Source organism: Nycticebus coucang, chromosome 11 (genome assembly GCF_027406575.1).
Source record: "Nycticebus coucang isolate mNycCou1 chromosome 11, mNycCou1.pri, whole genome shotgun sequence".
NCBI lineage: Eukaryota > Metazoa > Chordata > Mammalia > Primates > Lorisidae > Nycticebus > Nycticebus coucang.
The window spans coordinates 85,938,570-85,958,651 of NC_069790.1; the positions used below are offsets into that span (position 1 = coordinate 85,938,570).

Below are 20,082 nucleotides of genomic sequence, written 5' to 3' on the forward strand. Positions count from 1 at the left end.
TTATCCTCTACTCTGTCCGGTATATGCAAAATCAGCCCTTAAGTAATGTTAATCCAGTTGGCATCATGATTGGGCACATTGGCTCACACCTGTAGTCTTACCATTCTGGGAGGCCAAGGAGGGAAAATTGATTGAGCTCAGGAGTTCAAGACCAGCCTGAGCAGGAGAAAGACCCTGGCCCTACTAAAAATAGCAAAATTAGCTAGGCATTGTGGCATGCGTTTGCAGTTCCAGCTACTCAGGAGGCTGAGGCAGGAGGATCTATTGAGCCCAGGAATTTGAGGTTGCATTGAGCTATGATGGTGGCACTGTGGCACTGTGCTCTACTAGGAGCAACAGAGTGAGGCTTGGTCTCAAAAAACAAAGAAACAGAAAAAACAGATATCAGGCAACTTTGGAACAATATCTTCAAGTGATACTTTTTAAGTCATTTATTTATTTATTTATTTATTTTTATTTTTTTTTAGACAGAGTCTCACTTTTGACAGAGTCACCCTTGGTAGAGTGCTGTGGCATCATGCTCTCAGCATCTTCAAACTCTTGGGCTCAAGTGATCCTCTTGCCTCAGCCTCCAAAGTAGTTGGGACTGCAGGCCCCTGCCATATGCCTGGCAAGTTTTTCAGTTTTTGGTAGAGATGAGGTCTCACTCTTACTCAGGCTGTCTCGAACTCCTGAGTTCAGGCAATCCACCAGACTCAGCCTCCTAGAGACCTAGGAGGTGTGAGACACCATGCTCAGCCTCAAGCAATATTTTTTAATAGTAAGATAATTGATAAGGAAGCAAAAGTACAATCAATCAAACAATGCCATAAGTGAAAAATTTCTGGCAGGACATCACCTAAAGAATCCATATCAAGCTGTAGCTAATTCTTCACAATTTTTCTTTAAAAAAACAAACAAACAAAAAAAAACCACTTCTTTATCTGTGTCTCTGGGTCTTGATCCTGACTTAGATAGAAAATTTGACCACTTGAACAATTTATCCAAAGTTATTTGAACCCTCCATCATGCCAACATCACTGGTATGATTGGAGAACATTTTGTACTGAGATGTCTGAGGATTTTTATATGGATAATACAGGGACAGGAAACTGCCAAAAGAATGAATTATTTATTAGGCCTTGATCTATTCTTTTGCAAAGGAGACATTTATAGATCACATAGTGCCTTTGACTTCTTTTTCGATGGGGCAGCTTGTCCAGGATATGAACCCAAGTGCCTATGACTTCTACAAATTCCAGTTGTGGGACAGTTGAAGTAATAGCAATATTGATAGGCATATCATTTCTATTTGCTAGTACAAAAGTTGAAACTTCAGAATTGATGCTATGTGACCCAAAACTGTGAAGCCATGGTATATTTTAGCCCACATCTCTTCTGACTTTATTTAAATTATATACAATTATGCCTCTTGGATTTTCTTTCAAAGTGTTCACATAAATCATTCCCCCCTCAGTGTTGCTATTATGTTCTCTCCCTATTATTGAAAATGTTTTTTTCTAAGAACTGGCCATTTCAAAGAAGCCTCCTTTTTTATTAAAAGGTAACCAAACTTAAGGAATTTGGTTTTAAAAAGACTCAGAAACTTTGGATTGATAATTTTACTAGTGCATTTGTGCTGCTTTCTTTTTTTTTTTTTTTTTTTTTTTTTTTTTTTTATTGCTGGGGATTCATTGAGGGTACAATAAGCCAGTTACACTGATTGCAATTGTTAGGTAAAGTCCCTCTTGCAATCATGTCTTGCCCCCATAAAGTGTGACACACACTAAGGCCCCACCCTCCTCCCTCCATCCCTCTTTCTGCTTCCCCCCCATAAACTTAATTGTCATTAATTGTCCTCATATCAAGATTGAGTACATAGGATTCATGCTTCTCCATTTTTGTGATGCTTTACTAAGAATAATGTCTTCCACTTCCATCCAGGTTAATACGAAGGATGTAAAGTCTCCATTTTTTTTAATAGCTGAATAGTATTCCATGGTATACATATACCACAGCTTGTTAATCCATTCCTGGCTTGGTGGGCATTTAGGCTGTTTCCACATTTTGGCAATGGTAAATTGAGCTGCCATAAACAGTCTAGTACAAGTGTCCTTATGGTAAAAGGATTTTTTTCCTTCTGGGTAGATGCCCAGTAATGGGATTGCAGGATCGAATGGGAGGTCTAGGTTGAGTGCTTTGAGGTTTCTCCATACTTCCTTCCAGAAAGGTTGTACTAGTTTGCAGTCCCACCAGCAGTGTAAAAGTGTTCCCTTTTCTCCACATCCACGCCAGCATCTGCAGTTTTGAGATTTTCTGATGTGGGCCATTCTCACTGGGGTTAGATGATATCTCAGGGTTGTTTTGATTTGCATTTCTCTAATATATAGAGATGATGAACATTTTTTCATATGTTTGTTAGCCATTCGTCTGTCATCTTTAGAGAAAGTTCTATTCATGTCTCTTGCCCATTGATATAAGGGATTGTTGGCTTTTTTCATGTGGATTAATTTGAGTTCTCTATAGATCCTGGTTATCAAGCTTTTGTCTGATTGAAAATATGCAAATATCCTTTCCCATTGTGTAGGTTGTCTCTTTGCTTTGGTTATTGTGTCCTTAGCTGTACAGAAGCTTTTCAGTTTAATGAAGTCCCATTTGTTTATTTTTGATGTTGTTGCAATTGCCAAGGCAGTCTTCTTCATGAAGTCTTCCCCCAGGCCAATATCTTCCAGTGTTTTTCCTATGCTTTCTTTGAGGATTTTTATTGTTTCATGCCTTAAATTTAAGTCCTTTATCCATCTTGAATCAATTTTTGTGAGTGGGGAAAGGTGTGGGTCCAGTTTCAGTCTTTTACATGTAGACATCCAGTTCTCCCAACACCATTTATTGAATAGGGAGTCTTTCCCCCAAGGTATGTTCTTGTTTGGTTTATCAAAGATTAGGTGGTTGTAAGATGTTAGTTTCATTTCTTGGTGTTCAATTCGATTCCAAGTGTCTATGTCTCTGTTTTTGTGCCAGTACCATGCTGTCTTGACCACTATGGCTTTGTAGTACAGACTAAAATCTGGTATGCTGACGCCCCCAGCTTTATTTTTGTTACTAAGAACTGCCTTAGCTATACGGGGTTTTTTCCGGTTCCATACAAAACGCAGAATCATTTTTTCCAAATCTTGAAAGTACGATGTAGGTACTTTGATAGGAATGGCATTGAATAGGTAGATAGCTTTGGGAAGTATAGACATTTTAACAATGTTGATTCTTCCCATCCATGAGCATGGTATGTTCTTCCATTTGTTAATATCCTCCGCTATTTCCTTTCTGAGGATTTCATAGTTTTCTTTATAGAGGTCCTTCACCTCCTTCGTTAGGTATATTCCTAGGTATTTCATTTTCTTTGAGACTATGGTGAAGGGAGTTGTGTCCTTAATTAGCTTCTCATCTTGACTGTTATTGGTGTATACAAAGGCTACTGACTTGTGGACATTAATTTTATATCCTGAAACATTACTGTATTTTTTGATGACTTCTAGGAGTCTTGTGGTTGAGTCTTTGGGGTTCTCTAAGTATAAGATCATGTCGTCAGCAAAGAGGGAGAGTTTGACCTCCTCTGCTCCCATTTGGATTCCCTTTATTTCCTTGTCTTGCCTAATTGTATTGGCTAGAACTTCCAGCACTACGTTGAATAGTAAAGGTGACAGAGGACAACCTTGTCTGGTTCCAGTTCTAAGAGGAAAAGCCTCCAGTTTTACTCCATTCAGTAAAATATTGGCTGTGGGTTTTTCATAGATAGCTTCAATCAGTTTTAGAAATGTGCCACCTATGCCTATACTCTTCAGAGTTCTAATTAGAAAAGGATGCTGGATTTTATCAAATGCTTTTTCTGCATCTATTGAGAGGATCATGTGATCTTTATTTTTGCCTCTGTTAATATGGTGGATAACGTTTATAGACTTGCGTATGTTAAACCAGCCTTGCATCCCTGGGATGAAGCCTACTTGATCATGATGAATGACTTTTTTGATGATAAGCTGTAATCTATTGGCTAGGATTTTGTTGAGAATTTTTGTGTCTATGTTCATGAGTGAGATTGGTCTGAAATTCTCCTTTTTGTTTGGGTCTTTTCCTGGTTTTGGTATCAGGGTGATGTTTGCTTCATAGAATGTGTTGGGGAAGATTCCTTCTTCCTCAGTTTTTTGGAATAATTTCTGCAGTACAGGAATAAGCTCTTCCTTGAAGGTTTGATAGAATTCTGGAGTGAAGCCATCTGGACCAGGGCATTTTTTAGTTGGAAGCTTTTTTATTGTTTCTTTGATCTCAGTGCTTGAAATTGGTCTGTTCAGGAGCTCTATTTCTTCCTGGCTAAGTCTAGGGAGAGGGTGTGATTCCAAATATTGATCCATTTCCTTCACATTGTCAAATTTCTGGGCATAGAGTTTCCGGTAGTATTCAGAGATGATCTCCTGTATCTCTGTGGGATCAGTTGTTATTTCCCCTTTATCGTTTCTGATTGAGGTTATTAGAGATTTCACTTTTCTATTTCTAGTCAGTCTGGCTAATGGTTTATCTATTTTATTTATTTTTTCAAAAAACCAACTCCTTGTTTCATTAATTTTCTGAATGATTCTTTTGCTTTCAATTTCATTGATCTCTGATTTGATTTTGGATATTTCTTTTCTTCTACTGAGTTTGGGCTTAGATTGTTCTTCTTTTTCCAATTCCATAAGATCTCTTGTGAGATTGTTGATGTGCTCTCTTTCTGTTTTTCGAATGTAGGCATCTAAAGCGATGAATTTTCCTCTCAAAACTGCTTTTGCAGTATCCCACAGGTTTTGGTAGCTTGTGTCTTCATTGTTGTTATGCTCAAGGAAGTTAATGATTTCCTGTTTTATTTCTTCCTTCACCCATCTGTTATTCAACAGAAGATTGTTTAATTTCCATGCCTTTGGGTGGGGTCGAGCATTTTTGTTAGAGTTGAGTTCCACCTTTAGTGCCTTATGGTCTGAAAAGATACAAGGTAAAATTTCAATTCTTTTGATTCTGTTGATATTTGTTTTGTGTCCCAGGATATGATCAATTTTGGAGAATGTTCCATGGGGTGATGAGAAGAATGTATATTCTTTATCTTTGGGGTGGAGTGTTCTATATGCATCTATCAAGCATAGTTGTTCTAGGGTCTCTTTTAAATCTCTTGCATCTTTGTTTAATTTCTGTTTAGAGGATCTGTCCAGCTCTGTAAGAGGTGTGTTAAAGTCCCCTGTTATGATGGTATTATCAGATATCATATTGCTCAGACTGAGTAAGGTCTGCTTCAAGAATCTGGGAGCATTTAAATTGGGTGCATAAATATTTAGAATGGAAATGTCTTCTTGTTGTAGTTTTCCCTTGACCAATATAAAGTGACCATCTTTGTCTTTTTTGACTTTAGTTGCTTTAAATCCACATGTATCTGAAAATAAGATTGCAACTCCTCTTTTCTTCTGAATTCCGTTTGCCTGAAAAATTGTCTTCCAACCCTTGACTCGGAGCTTTAATTTGTCTTTTGAGGCCAGGTGTGTTTCTTGCAGACAGCAAATGGATGGCTTGTGTTTTTTAATCCAGTCAGCCAATCTATGTCTCTTCAGTGGGGAATTCAAGCCATTAACATTTATTGAGATAATTGATAAGTGTGGTAGTATTCTATTCGTCTTATTTGGTGAGAGTCCATTGCTTAGTTTTATCTTTTGCATCAGTGTGGAGGTTAGGTTTTGTCCTTTGATTTCTGAGTTCTTACTTTGCTGCTGATCCATTGTGGTGGTCAGTGTGCAGAACAGGTTGAAGTATTTCCTGTAGAGCTGGTCTTGTTGTGGCGAATTTCCTCAATGTTTGTATATCCGTAAATGATTTGATTTCTCCGTCAATTCTGAAGCTTAGCTTAGCAGGGTACAGAATTCTGGGCTGAAAATTGTTCTATTTAAGTAGGTTAAAGGTAGATGACCATTGTCTTCTTGCTTGGAAAGTTTCATTAGAGAAGTCTGTGGTAACTCTGATGGATTTGCCCCTGTAGGTCAACTGGCGCTTACTCCTGGCAGCTTGCAGAATCTTTTCTTTTGTCTTGACTTTGGACAGGTTCATCACAATGTGTCTTGGAGAAGCTCGGTTAGAGTTGAGGCGACCTGGGGTCCGATATCCCTCTGAAAGCAGTGTGTCAGAATCTTTGGTGATGTTTGGGAAATTTTCTTTTATAATATTCTCTAGTATGGCTTCCATTCCTCTGGGGCATTCTTCTTCCCCTTCTGGAATTCCTATAACTCGTATGTTGGAACGCTTCATAAAGTCCCATAATTCTGACAGTGAACGTTCTGCTTTCTCTCTCTTCTTTTCTGCCTCTTTTACTGTCTGAGTTATCTCAAGAACTTTGTCTTCTACCTCTGAAATTCTTTCTTCTGCATGGTCTAACCTGTTGCTGATACTTTCCATTGTATCTTTAAGTTCCCTAATTGACTGTTTCAGTTCCTTCAGGTCTGCTATATCCTTTTTATATTCTTCATATCGTTCATCTCTTATTTGATTCTGTTTTTGGATTTCCTTTTGGTTATTTTCCACTTTATTAGCAATTTCCTTCATTGTTTCCATCATTTCTTTCATTGTTTTCAACATGTGTATTCTAAATTCCCTTTCTGTCATTCCTAACATTTCTATACTGGTGGAATCATCTGCAGTAGCTACCTCATGGTCCCTTGGTGGGGTTGTTCTAGACTGGTTCTTCATGTTGCCTGGAGTTTTCTGCTGATTCTTCCTCATGAGTGGTTTCTTTTATCTGTTTCCTTGCCCTAATTTTCCTTTCACTTCCTCTTGCTCTTTAAGTTCTTGTGCCTGTGGACTAAGGGTTACAGGACCAGAAGGGTGAGAAGGTTGAAGAGCAAAAAAAGGGGATGAAAGAAAGGAGGACCGAGTGATAAGAAAAAAAGAAAGATAGAAAAAGGAGAGGGGGTGGGTATAAGGAATATTGACAAAAAGAAGAGAGGCACAGAAAGAGGGAGACAGGGCAATATAGGTGTACAGTAGGGTACTTTGACGCAACCTTAAAAAACCCCACCTTCTGGGGGTGCCCAGTTGCGTGGTTCCCTTGAGGTCAGCAGCTCTTTGCTAACCTGATCAGACACAGTACCCCACCTCCACCAAGTAGAGAGGAAAGACAGAAATGCTATAAATCAAACCAAAAGAAGCAAACAGAAAACTTTACGGGGATAAAATTGGGTGAAAAACCAAATTATATCGGTAGAAACACTAGCAAAATGAAGTTGAAGTTATTAAAAAAGGCAGCAATGGGAAATTATAATTAAACTAGGAAAATTGAGAAAGAAAAGGGATCTGTGTGAAAAAGATTGAAATTAAAAAAACAAAAGAACATCAGCAACGTCAAAATAAACAAACAAAAAAAACAGCCAAACCAAAAAAAAAAAGAAGAAAAAAATACACAACCAAAAACAAAGCAGTTTGTATATGTTATTGAATATTGTCTGGGCAACACGTGGTCTTCTGGGGTATGAGATGTTAGTCACAGTTCTGATACGACTGGAGGCTGCTAGTTTCTCAAACCCCAGCAGGTAGACACCCTAAATCTCTCTTCAGCCTACTTAAAAGGCACTTTGAACTTGTAAACTTGCTGAGCAGAAGCTTTCCCAGCTTTCTCGCTGGAATCGCTGCTGAAGTGGCTATCCACTTACTCAGTGTGCCAAAACCGGTCTCACTCTGCCCCTGAGGGTTAGGGCTGCAAGGCGGCTCAAACCCCACCCTTAGGCTACTTGGTTGCTGGGTTACCAGCTCCCACCCGTTTGTAGCTCTGCGACCCTGAGGGCGGAGCTTGCCGGGGCAGATCACTGACAATGGATCGTGTGACCCAGCACCAAACACTATTAGCTCCGTCTGGCTCAGCGGCTCAGACTGGGGCCCTAGACAACGGCCAAAGTTCTCCGCGCTCCGGCTCAGGCCTTCCCCAAGGCAGTTCAACTCAGTGCCAAGTCCAAGGACATCAAAACAGTTCACAGGTAAGGCCTGTCTGGTTTGCAGTCTCGCTGCTACTGAACTTACAGTTGTGGGCGGGTTTAGACGGATTGAACACACGCGACCACTTGCCGGTTTTCCACTGTTTTAGTCCTCCTCTTGGGGTCCAGAAGTCTCTCGCTGACTCCCTGTATCCTCGTAGGAGTGATGATAGGCAGTTCCCACCAGCCAGAGATGCCTGGAGTCCTATCTCCCCAGATTCACGGTGCCCAGATGCAAGGAAGCTGTTACTCGGCTGCCATCTTGCTCCGCCTCCCTGTGCTGCTTTCTTATTAGGAATACCCTACCTTCTTCATAAACGGATTATAGTTATTTTCTGCTGAGTGTATACAATGGAAGTGTGTACATTGATTAAGGGCATTTCCAGAACCATACGCCTGATTATCGAGTACTAGAGTAATGGTAAAGTTTGCAACCGTGTTGAATTTCAGTTAAACAGAACTGAACTGTATAATAGCACTGTCTACTGTATAAGCACTAACATTTTCCTGTAGTTTAGCAAGGCCAGAAATTCCATAAGGACCAGGAATATGGAAAAGGGAATTGCCGTGTTATAAATCTGAAACAGGACTTGATAGAACCCTAGAACAGTCAAATATTTGAGTATAAGCACCTTGTCAATTCTAAGTCAAGGATAGACTTGTCAATTCTTTCTTCACTCAAGTGATTCTCCTGCCTCCACCTCCCAAGTAGCTGGGACTACAGGCGCCTGCCACAACGTTCGTCTTTTTTTTGGTTGTAGCCATCACTGTTGTTTGGCGGCCCGTGCTGGACTTGAACCTGCCAGCTCAGGTGTATGTGCCTGGTGCCTTAGCCGCTTGAGCTACAAGTGCCAAGCCATATTTGTCAATTCTAAGTCAAGGATAGACTTGTCAATTCTAAGTCAAGGATTATTAGTCACAATAACATTATTGTAAGCAACAAAACTTCTTCCCCGTAAACTGTACCATCTCCCCCTTTCTCCTCTCCCCTTTTTCTCCGCTTGCTCTCTTCCTTTCTTTCCCTTCATGCCTCCTTCCCTTCTTCTGTGTATTTTCCCTTAAGAAATATTTATGAATTCCCTTTTATGTGCAAGTGAATGTATTAATATGTGCTGGCTGTGGGCTTACAGGGGATGGATTCATAAGCGTCATTACCTGTTTCAGGTCTTTTATAACCAAGGTCTTTTTCAAAAGAGCAAGTTTATTATACTATATTCACACCTGAACACTGCATCTGAAATTTTGAAACCTAGACTTCAGACCTGGCATTGGCAATAACTAGTTTTGAGATTGTGGATAAGTCACTTCAAGCTCTTTGGACCTCAGCATACCTCCATTTTTAAAACGAGGGAACTTCTTCCCTTGTAACAGAATGGGATTTTAGATTCTTAACGTCACAGTGATGGTGGAATCCTGGTTAAGTAGCTCCAGACAGAGGAGGGTTTGAATCATGCCTTCGTGATGAAAGGTCAAGTTACTTAATCTCTAATTTGCATATATAATATAGAGATGCGTAATTATACTTGCCTAATTAGATGTCTAGAGGATTAAATGAGACAGTACACATAAAGTACTTAGCCAGCGCCTGGTATTTAATAAGAATTCAATAAATTTTATCTAGTTTTATTGCTATTCAGTGGATGGTTAACACCTCACACCAATCTTTTTGCCTCTTTCTTTCAATGATCTCTTTCATTTTCGTGGCTACTACAAATATTTTCAAGTCCCCTGTCCTTCTTCAATTCTTCAGGCTCAACAAAATACTATCAATTTACAGATAAAAATAAAGACATGATTTCTCCAAACTTTCCTACCCCTTCTTTCCAGTGTATCTATATCAGCACTCATTTCTATCTTCTCTCTGGTTTTTTAGGCTACGTTGCCAAAGGTGTGGGGTCATGGACATTTTCTTAATTTGTTTTGTTGTCCTGTGTTTTGCATCTATGAACAATGGCAACCTAAATGCATAATGCAGGTGAAACACTTAATAAATGTTCGTTTCCTTCCTTGCAATCCCATGTCTTTCTCAACTCAGGCTACCTACAATCTGTACAGCCCTGTGAGAGCTCTTTTCAAATCTTACAGACCAGATTATGTTTCTACCATCTTTGGAATCAAGGCCAAATGCTTTTCTTGGCTTCCAAACTTGATGTATCTGGTCCTTTTCTCGTGCCTTCTCTTCTCTCCTCCAATTTGCTCAGCTACTCGTTTCTTGCCACGTTACCACTGTGTATGCTTTCCCGCTATCTGTAATGCTTTTTCCTATCTTTTTTTATTTCTCTTCATTCCTTAAGATGTAGGTTAACACTCTACATAGAAAACTACACTGAGGATGTGGGTAGGGTAAAGCACTGCCATCACAGTATTTTATATGCTTCTTACTAAATCTATGTTGCCTTGTAAATAGTTTTAATATGTATATGTTAAAAAATACTCTTTCTACTTCCTCCCTTTCCTTAGTCTCATTCCCTGGCACAGTATCTCTTCTTTTTAACTTTTTCCCCGATTCCTTCCTAAGGTATTTTCTTTATTTGTTTGTCTTTTTCTGCAGATCAGTGTGTCCAATGGAAAAGCTACATGTAAAATTTAAAAATCATTACTAATCATATTTAAAAAGCAGTGAAACATTTGAAGAGTGTTTTTTAAACCAATATATTCAAAATATTATCAACATGTAATTAATATAAACCTTATTAGTGAGTTATTTTACGTGCTTTGTTTTGCAAATTTTTCTTTGAAATCTGGTGTCTATTTTACATTTTAGTTCAACTCTTTTTCAGGCTAGCCACATTTCAAGTGTTTAATAGCAACTAGTGGCTACTATACTGGACAGCACAGCTAGATAAAAACTCTCTGAAAATGGAGTCAGTTAGGCAAGGATTTGACGCAAAGCTTTGCGACTTAATAGCTACACGATTTAGGGAGGAGGTTAGTTAGGGTCTATGAACCTCATTTTCTTGACCCAATTTAACTTGGGATAATCTTGTCTCATAAAGTTGTTGTAAAGATTGGAAGATGAGTACTCCACATGGCCATGTGATTTTTACCAACTATTTATTTACAACTTGGTTTACAACTGCACAATCTTAGTCCAGGAAATCTGTGTATACATAAACACTAGGCTAAAGAACCTTCCTTCTTTATTTCTCCTGTTGAATTCTATGTGCTGGGCACCACATGATACAATGCAAATATAATGATCCAGCCAGATTTCTCCTTCTCAGGGAGCTCACAGTCCTGCATTACTGAATGCGTGGTCTTTTCAATTAGCAATAATTGTGCCTCAGATAAACCTCATTGGCTACGATATTGCCCCTGTGCAAAGCTGTGCCTTGTCATTTTAAAAAAGAGAGCACGTTTGTTATATACAATAAAGTTAAAATATGTAGACATAGTTCCAAATGTCAGTAAAAAAAAAGTCACTGATTTTTAAATCTCTGAAATCCTCTCTTTGCACTATTTTGATTTTCATAACTCGCATTAAGGACCATACTATACTATCTCTTTGCTCTGGAAATCTCACAGCAGCCTTGAGCAAATGGCAATAAAACTCTGATCTTACAAGAGATTCTTTCAATGATAATTTTGCAAATGCAACTAACAGTTAACTCTTACTTATTCAGAACTTAAAATACTTTGATAATTATTTAGGGACTTTACTCCTGACTTAACTCCTTCATATCGCTGCCCTTTAGCCATTTCACAGATGCTTTTAAACCTTTAAAAAATAGGAAAAGGATAAAACTCAGATTTTGTAGGTACTAGCAAGCAGTCTTATTGGATAAACAAGACGATTATATGGGATGGGTTAAATGGAGTCTTAGAACATTTGTAGTTTTAAGTGATAACATTTCTCCTGTCACCCTGAATGATCAAAATTGGATTAAATGTCCGTCTCTTGTCCATAAAATTGTTTCATAAGCATCCTTTGCAAATATACAGAGTAACCCTTGTTTGGAAGAATAGAATTGTATATGTAAATTTCGAGTGTTTTCCTGATTGTAAGAAACAATATTCTGGGCTAATAATATTTGCTCCATTGATTAGTGTAGCATGAGCCAGTATGGTTCTATTATAATCATCCGTGTTAATTGATCCTATTAGTAATTGTATGTCATACATTGCCATCTCACCTAGCAGTAAGAGATACTTATGAAACTTAGATTTTTGTTTTGTTTTCACATTCTTCAAACTGATCGATAGTGCAATTCATTTTACCACTTCTTAATTTTTTATCATTGCCTTTTCGCTAAAATAGTATAAATGTGTTTACAAACAAAAGGTTTAATTAACATACATGAAACCTTTATGGATGATAGTAAAAATGTCATAAGTTGGCAAACTATCACTACATTATTATTTTTTCTTTCTTTTTTTTTTTTTTGGAGAGGCAGAGTCTCACTTTCTGGCCCTCGGTAGAGTGCCGTGGCCTCACACAGCTCACAGCAACCTCCAACTTCTGGGCTTAAGCGATTCTCTTGCCTCAGCCTCCCAAGTAGCTGGGACTACAGGCACACGCCACAATGCCTGGCTATTTTTTGGTTGCAGTTTGGCTGGGGCCAGGTTTGAACCGGCCACCCTCGGTATATGGGGCCGGCGCCTTACCGACTGAGCCACAGGCGCCGCCCAACATTATTATTTTTTAAACTGACATATTATTATTTCTAGTTTGTTGGTGTTTATTGGTTGACCATCTTTAGTAGCTAAACCAAGGTGCACGTACTGGGTTTTAGTAAATCAGTGTCATAAATTAACCTCTTGGAAGCAGATTATGAGATGGAGATTAGCATACAGTGTCTTTATTGGGGAGTATTCCTGAGATCAGAGTCCTTAGGAGGGAAAGAAAGAAAGCAGAATTGGGGAAAAGGGAGATATGTTCACTGAAGGCTTCATTCGGACCTCTGAAGCTGGGTAGCCCTTCAAGTTCTCCCTCGTTTATGCAAGACTTTAGGCCTTTATATGTCTACATTGATCATTGAATGAAGGCTGTGTTAGGAAGTCTGCCTTCTAGCTGAGAACACAAGTCTTAGATTCCAAGAACATGACACTGTTATCCACCATATTTAGACTAGGTTAGAACCCAAAGTACTAGATGTAGTTAACATAAAAATACTATCCCAATTCTGCTCCAATCAACTTTTCTCTCCTGGAATATAATTAGAGACACCTATTTGTTATTTATGTTTCTATTTTTACCTTCCTCTGACAAACAAAGCAAGCTTTTGAAAATGTAAATCAAGTAGTATGGACATTTTAAAAATTTTCAGTATTTTCCAGTTGAAAGAAGGATAAAATACAAATTAATTACTGTGGCTTCCGGGCTCTGCTTGACCTACTCTCCTCTAGCTCTCCCATGTTTTTGCTGCGCATATGTTTTAGACATACTTTGCCTCTTGTCAGCTTATTCCTGGTTGAGGGCATCAGCACTTCCTGTGTCCTCAGCCAGGTAAGGGCACCTTCTCACTTTCCATATAATTTTCATTCTTATCCTTTAGATCAAGTCTCATACCGGTCAACCTAACTATGCTATTTAATATAAGCCACCAACAGTCTTTTTCTGTCATATCACTATATTTTCTTTCATGGACTTAATACAAACTAAAAGTTATCTTGTTTCCTAAATTGTTTATTTCCATATTTCCTGTCTTTCCCTATTGGAAGGAAAGCTCCATGAGACATTTTCCCATTCAATTAGACTTCTTTCTATAATCTATCTTTGATAGGTTTCATCATTTGTTACTGATTGACCTATCTTGAATAGCTTATCTGTTTGACTTATATTTTCATTACAGTTTTATTGAGACATAATTCACATCCCATAGAATGAATAGTGTTAAAGGGTATATTCCGTGCCATTTTGCTATATTCACAGATTTGTGCAACCATCAGGGTATTTGATCTTTCACCTTTAAGTAAGATGTTTAACTGTGGGGTTTTTTGTAGGTGTCCTTTGTCAGGTTCAAGAAGTTCAATTGTATTCCTAGTCTTTTCAGTGTTTTTATTATAAAAGGTTATTTGATATTGTTAAATTATTTTTCAGTGTCTATTGAAATGATACTCATAAGTTGTTTAAAAAGACAAGGACCATTAAACACACAACATTATACATATAGAGTATATATCTGTGAAACACACACACATAACCAATAGCCAGAGCCTTCGAAAGCCCCTCCTCCAGCAAAAAGGGCAGGTAGACTACTGTAGAGATTTTCCTAGAATAATGGTTTTACCCAATCTTATGTTGGAGGTTTTTCCAGGCAAAAGATTTATTTTGGCAATAAATAAGTACTACTTACAACACAGTACAAGGGTTATATAATCTTAGTCATTTTCTACTGTGGAAATATGTTTTTTATTTTAAGAAAAATGAATAAAACAGTCTTTTACATAAGTCTTCTTCCTTAAATTAAGAAAATCTGTGACTTTTCTTGAAAATATATATCTAAGAGCTTATCATATTAAAAAAAAAGTTTATTACTGGTAGAAAGATGGCCCTTATGCCAGTACAATTAGATTATGTTTCCCTAACAGCTACTAGTGCAAATCTCCATGTTTTTATCCAAGAATTGGACAGCCTCACCTCCATATCCCTTAGACACATGAGTTATTTAGCCACTTGGGGTTTTGTCCTTGGCCTTGGACTGGACTGTGGTTTTGACTTTGAGTGACTCTATTTGCCTCAAGATTTCCTTCTTTTTTAATGTCAGTTCAATGCCAAAAATAAAATTGATAATAGTGCCCTAGAAGTAAAATCAGTCTTGGAGATCATTTGATTTATCTTTCAATTCCATTTTCATTTTAATTCCATTCCATGAGGGAACCAACATTGAACAATTCTAAATAATTGATCCATTAACCATTTTCAACAGTGACCAGGAACAGGGTGACTCATAGAGCAGCTGTTTCATTGTGGTTACCGAAGGTTCAATTCTTGCCTTTTGAGAGTTCTTCAGAGTTGTATTTGGATTCCTATCAATTTATTTATTCTAATTAAGTCCCATTCGTCTCTGTTGTCCTCTGAAGGGCATATTGTATATCAAGTATTTGAAAATAGTTATCATATTTCCAAATGGAGTGAGGCTTTAATTTAGAACTTTGAGTACTCAATATTTTCTCAGCAGTTTTAACCAGGTGTAATTTTCATTCCATAATAGTCACACATTAAAACCGAACAATTAAATGACTTTAGTCCAAAGGTCCTCTAGATTCTTTTTTTTTTTTTGGTTTTTGGCCGGGGCTAGGTTTGAACCTGCCACCTCCGGCATATGGGACCGGCGCCCTACTCCTTGAGCCACAGGTGCCGCCCGGTCCTCTAGATTCTTATTTGACCCTGGATTTGTAAAATTCCCTTGTGTTCATCGGCAGTTAGTCTTTACTTTCACCCCCAGCCTAGGCACCTATTGATCTGTAATTTTTCTTCAATCAAATGTTATGATTAAAAGTAACTGAAAAGTAACTATATCTGATGGTATAAATTTCAAAAAGTTAATCCGTGTTAGAAAAAATAATCAGAATTGTCTTTAGGAAAAATGTTTATCGTGTGATTTCTTATTTACCCTCTGGGGGTCATGTGTGCCTGAAACTAAGAGAGGAAGGACTGGACCCCTTTTCTTCTTAAAAAATACACTTTGTTTCATTCCGCAGTGTCTTTGAGGTTGGTGTGGCCAGGGGCTTTATGCTCCCTTTATTTTGATTTTGATTTTACTGTCTTGATCATTTTTTTTCTTGTTCTGAATTTACATCTGTGCTATTTTTGCTAAAAAGGCATGGCAGGTTGTTGAACTGACATTTTATTTCAATATTAGTAACAAGACAACTAATGAATTGGAAAGGAAGGAAATAAAATTGACTTTGGTTGAACACCTCTTATATGCCAACAACTCTTTAAACTAAATTCTATGTGTGATGTGGTTATTTTTACTTGTATTTACAGTAGAAATAACAAGTGTAATGTGAGTCAGAATCATGTCTAAAATTTCATGTCTATTGAGGTAGTATTAAAGTCAAGATATTTTGATTCCAAAGCAGAGACACAGGCTGAAAAAGAGAGGTTTGGCATTTAAAATTTGACTGTAACGTGTGCTTCCTGATACATCTTGACTCTTCTGAGTGTTTTTGTTTTTTCTGTAATTATTTATACCCTGCCTCTTTCTAGAAGAGTCTTAAGGCAGCTTAGGATACATAAAATACAAGATGGCATAAATTAAAAATAAAAATAAAATAAGAGAAAAACAAGGGCGGGGAAAGTCTTTTTCTGAGAAAAACAACAACATCCTGTAAGTGAATATTGCCGGAAGACTGGAAAAAATCTGAGCTGGAAAACACTGTGGAAGTAAATGGTCCTTCTTGGTGCCAGCTTTGGTATAGGCTCTGGGCACAGTATACGTAAGAGAGTGAAGTCTTACTTACGTTTGCTTTCTTAGAGCGCTGAGCACAGTGTGATGTACAACGTAAACCCTTAATACATAATCGTTGAATTTCATTTACTATTGAAATTTGTGGTCAGCATTTTAATGTTCCCAGGCTGGTTAGGAAATTTTTTTCTTAAAAAGCAAACAGGAATTTTAGATTTCTCTATTGGTGGTACTTGGTATAAGCACTATCACATTGTTTTCTCTATCTATACTATATTTCAAAATCTTATTTTAGAATGGCTTATGAACTCATTTATAATGGTGTGTCTAGAAATGACCTCATCCGAAGAGTGTGGCAGAAAGACACAAACTCCTCTCATTATGTCTGTTTTATACACCTGAAGTTTGCACCAGGATTATATGTTCTCTGTTTTAACTATTGTCTTTACTGGGTTTTATTTATTCATTTATTTTTTATTTATTTTTATTTTTTACAAGTTTAAAGATGCCATTAAGATTGACTGGGCTTTAAAACAATGATTGTACATTTTGGAGAATTTAAAATTCATAAATATAAAACCTTTCAGTTTGGAAGCATCTGAAGAATATCAACAGATATATTTATGTTTACTTAAGTAATCTTCAAAATAATTTAGTAATGCCTTTGATGTCATCGAGATTCTTACTTGACCTACTTAACTTGTAAGCACAATGTAATGAATTTCTTTCCATGGATTGAATTTCATCTCCCAGCCTCAAATCTTTTCTAGAAATCTTTTAAAAGTATACTAAGGTTTATAGCAACTTGAATTTGCTGTCTAAAAAGCTGAGCATTTTTTCTGAGTTTAATGCTTCTTCAATATGGCTTCTTATTATCTGTAGTTGTATTATTTATTTTCACTCAAGCTTTGTTTGAATGTTATGATTAAAAAGAAAAAAAATAAGTGAAAACTAACCACTTATAATACTATACATTTTAAAAAAGTTAATGTAAGAAAAATTAGTAAGAATTGGCTTAAAGAAAAAAGTCTATAAACTTAGCAAACACTGATAAGCAGAGATGCAGGGATTTTAACCACACCTTGCGACAGTAAATAAATCAGGTTATAAGAGAAAATTTACTTTTAAGTCATCTGAATTAATTTTGTGGAGGGGAAAATGACAGCATAGGATATTTGCTACAAGTGTCTATAGAATGTGCTTATGTTTAAAACTATAATTTTTCTTCTGAAATGTTATTATTCTAGTCTTAAGATTTTTCTGTAGTGGCCACATTTTATACATTTTGCGTGTTTGTTTCATGTGAGATTGTAGCCTTGTGAGATTTTTATTTACTCTTCATTCTTATTTCCATTTTACTTAGGCATGGAGAGCTTAAATGACTAGTCCAAGGTCACTCAGAGGACAGAATATAAAACTAAGCAATCTGATGAAGGGCTATACTCCTATTATGCAGCGCACAATTGATAACATATGTTCCTTAAGCCATGGCACACTGGTGTGCTGTGAGAGCATATTAGGTGTGCTGCAAAAAATTTTAAAGACCGTTAATTAAATTATTTTCAAAAGAAGTTCAAAGCATAGTAAGCATACTCTTTTTTTTTTTTTTTTCCACTTTTGGAAGTTTAACTATAGGTTCAAGTGTGCCATAAGATAACAAATGCTGAAAAACACTGGTTTAAAGTAATGAATTAACAAATGACAAAGCTAGAATTTACAAGATATTTTCACTTAGATTTCTTAGGGTCATGAATTTGGCAAACGAAATCTTATCTACAGCTGAATTTTATCTGAATCTTATTTACAACTGAAATTTTAGAGATTGAAATTATTCTAAAGTGACTGAAGTCACCATATGTAGGAGAAATGGGAAATTATAGCTAAATGTACCTTGATTTACAAGATATTCATTACAAAATATTTTAAATTTCAGATTAATGTAAGGGTACATGTGATTAGATTACACTGTTTGCATTTATAAGGCAAAGTCCGAGTTGTAGTTATGTGCTCCGCCCAGGAAGGGTGCCCTACACCAGCACTTTGTTCCCACTGGGAAGGAACTTGCAGAACCCTCTTCCGTTCTCTCCCCTTCTTGAAATGAATTGAGTTTTTTCTCTCATGTGCTAGTTTCAACTTAGTATTGATGCTGTTTTTCTCTCATGTGCTAGTTTCAACTTAGTATTGATGCTGTTTTTACATTCTTATGATACTTTACTGAGGGGACTGTGTTGTCCAAATTCATCCAGGTAATTACAAAAGATAACAAAATCTCCCTCATTTTTATAGCTATATTGTATTCCATCGTGTTCATTACAAAATTTTACAAACTATGTACAAAATATTCTCTACCTGTTGGTCACCTCTTTGTAAAATTTCAGTCTCTAACTGTATAATTCTAGACAGAGTGTGCATATTTAAAATTTTTGTTTATTTCTTAGGGAGCAAAAGGACTCTCAGATTAGTTGCGACAATGCCACCTTTCCATGATGATTTCCTAATGATTATAAACTTTCAGAAATCCTAAAAGAGTGTGTCTTTGTTAGCTACTTGATAGTTTATCGGAATGGTTATAAAACCTCCTATTTTCAGATGTTTAAAACAATTTGGACATATTCTGTGTTTAAAACATGAAAATCTATCTTGGATTGCACTATTAATAATTTTCAGAATTAATTTTGTAAAGTATTTTAAATGTGAGAAGCACTTGATATTTACTCCTTAGTATTTAACTGTATTAAAAGAAAACTGATGCACTTTTTTTTTATAATTTATCATGGGAAAGGAAATGGTTATTACCCAGAACTGATAAGGTCCAATCAATCAGCCAGGGTAGTATTCCCACATCAAGCCCATTTCAAATTAAAATTTCTGTTTGTAGTTACTAATTAAGTTAAATTTATTTCATATTTTTCAATATTTATACAAGCTTTTGTATGGTTTGAAGAGAATGGAATTTGCTCATTTATTTTTATATGAAAATTAATCCCTGAGTTTGCCCATATGAAAATTGCTGTTTTTGTAGGTCAAAATGGCTAAATATCTCCAGTTTGTATTAGCCTATTATTATTTTCTTGGTTGTAATTAGTACAGTGAAATACTGTAGTTTTTACTCTGAAATTTATGAAAGAGAAAACACGGATGTATTTCTCTGTCTCCGTCCCCATGTCCCCTCAGCATGATATGTGCCTAGTGCACGCACCATCTTGGTTTCCTAAGATAATTGGGGTTTGTTTTTCTTTTCTACCATATCCTCATGCCTAAGCAGTACCTGACACATAGTAGGTGTTTAATACATATTTACTAAATAAATAAGAATAGACAATTTTACAGTAAAATCTCTGTACAGATCTGTACTCCTGTTTCTTCACACCACTTGGGTAAAATCAAACTCTCCTTCAGAATCTGGAGGCTTCTGAGAGACAGGCACAAGTGCTAAGCAGATGGAGATCAGAGTCACAGTTTTATTACCAGTCTCGACTGAATGGAGGGTGTGCCTTATATATGCAGATACCATGGGCTTCCCCTCTCCATTAGACATTATACCTACCAAGCCACTAGCACATCTGGACATGCATGGCCCTCTACCACAGAGGAAGAGAGAAAAGGAGGCCTGAATTCATCTTCTCTGCAAAACGAATGAACTGAGAAAAAGAAACTGTGCAGTGTTCAGCGTGTTCTCTTACACTCACCAGTGAGACGGACAGTTCTCTGCCCTGCTCCTGGAA

The 20,082-nt window shown here is 36.9% G+C and overlaps 1 protein-coding gene and 1 pseudogene across 1 annotated transcript in view; one reads left to right on the forward strand and one right to left on the reverse strand.

Annotated features, from left to right (window-relative positions):
- The window catches only part of FOXP2 (forkhead box P2), a 630,100-nt gene that overhangs the window by 108,231 nt on the left and 501,787 nt on the right, over positions 1 to 20,082 (forward strand). The gene's annotated exons all lie outside the window — the stretch shown is intronic.
- Positions 11,261 to 11,330, reverse strand: LOC128560449 (uncharacterized; annotated as a pseudogene).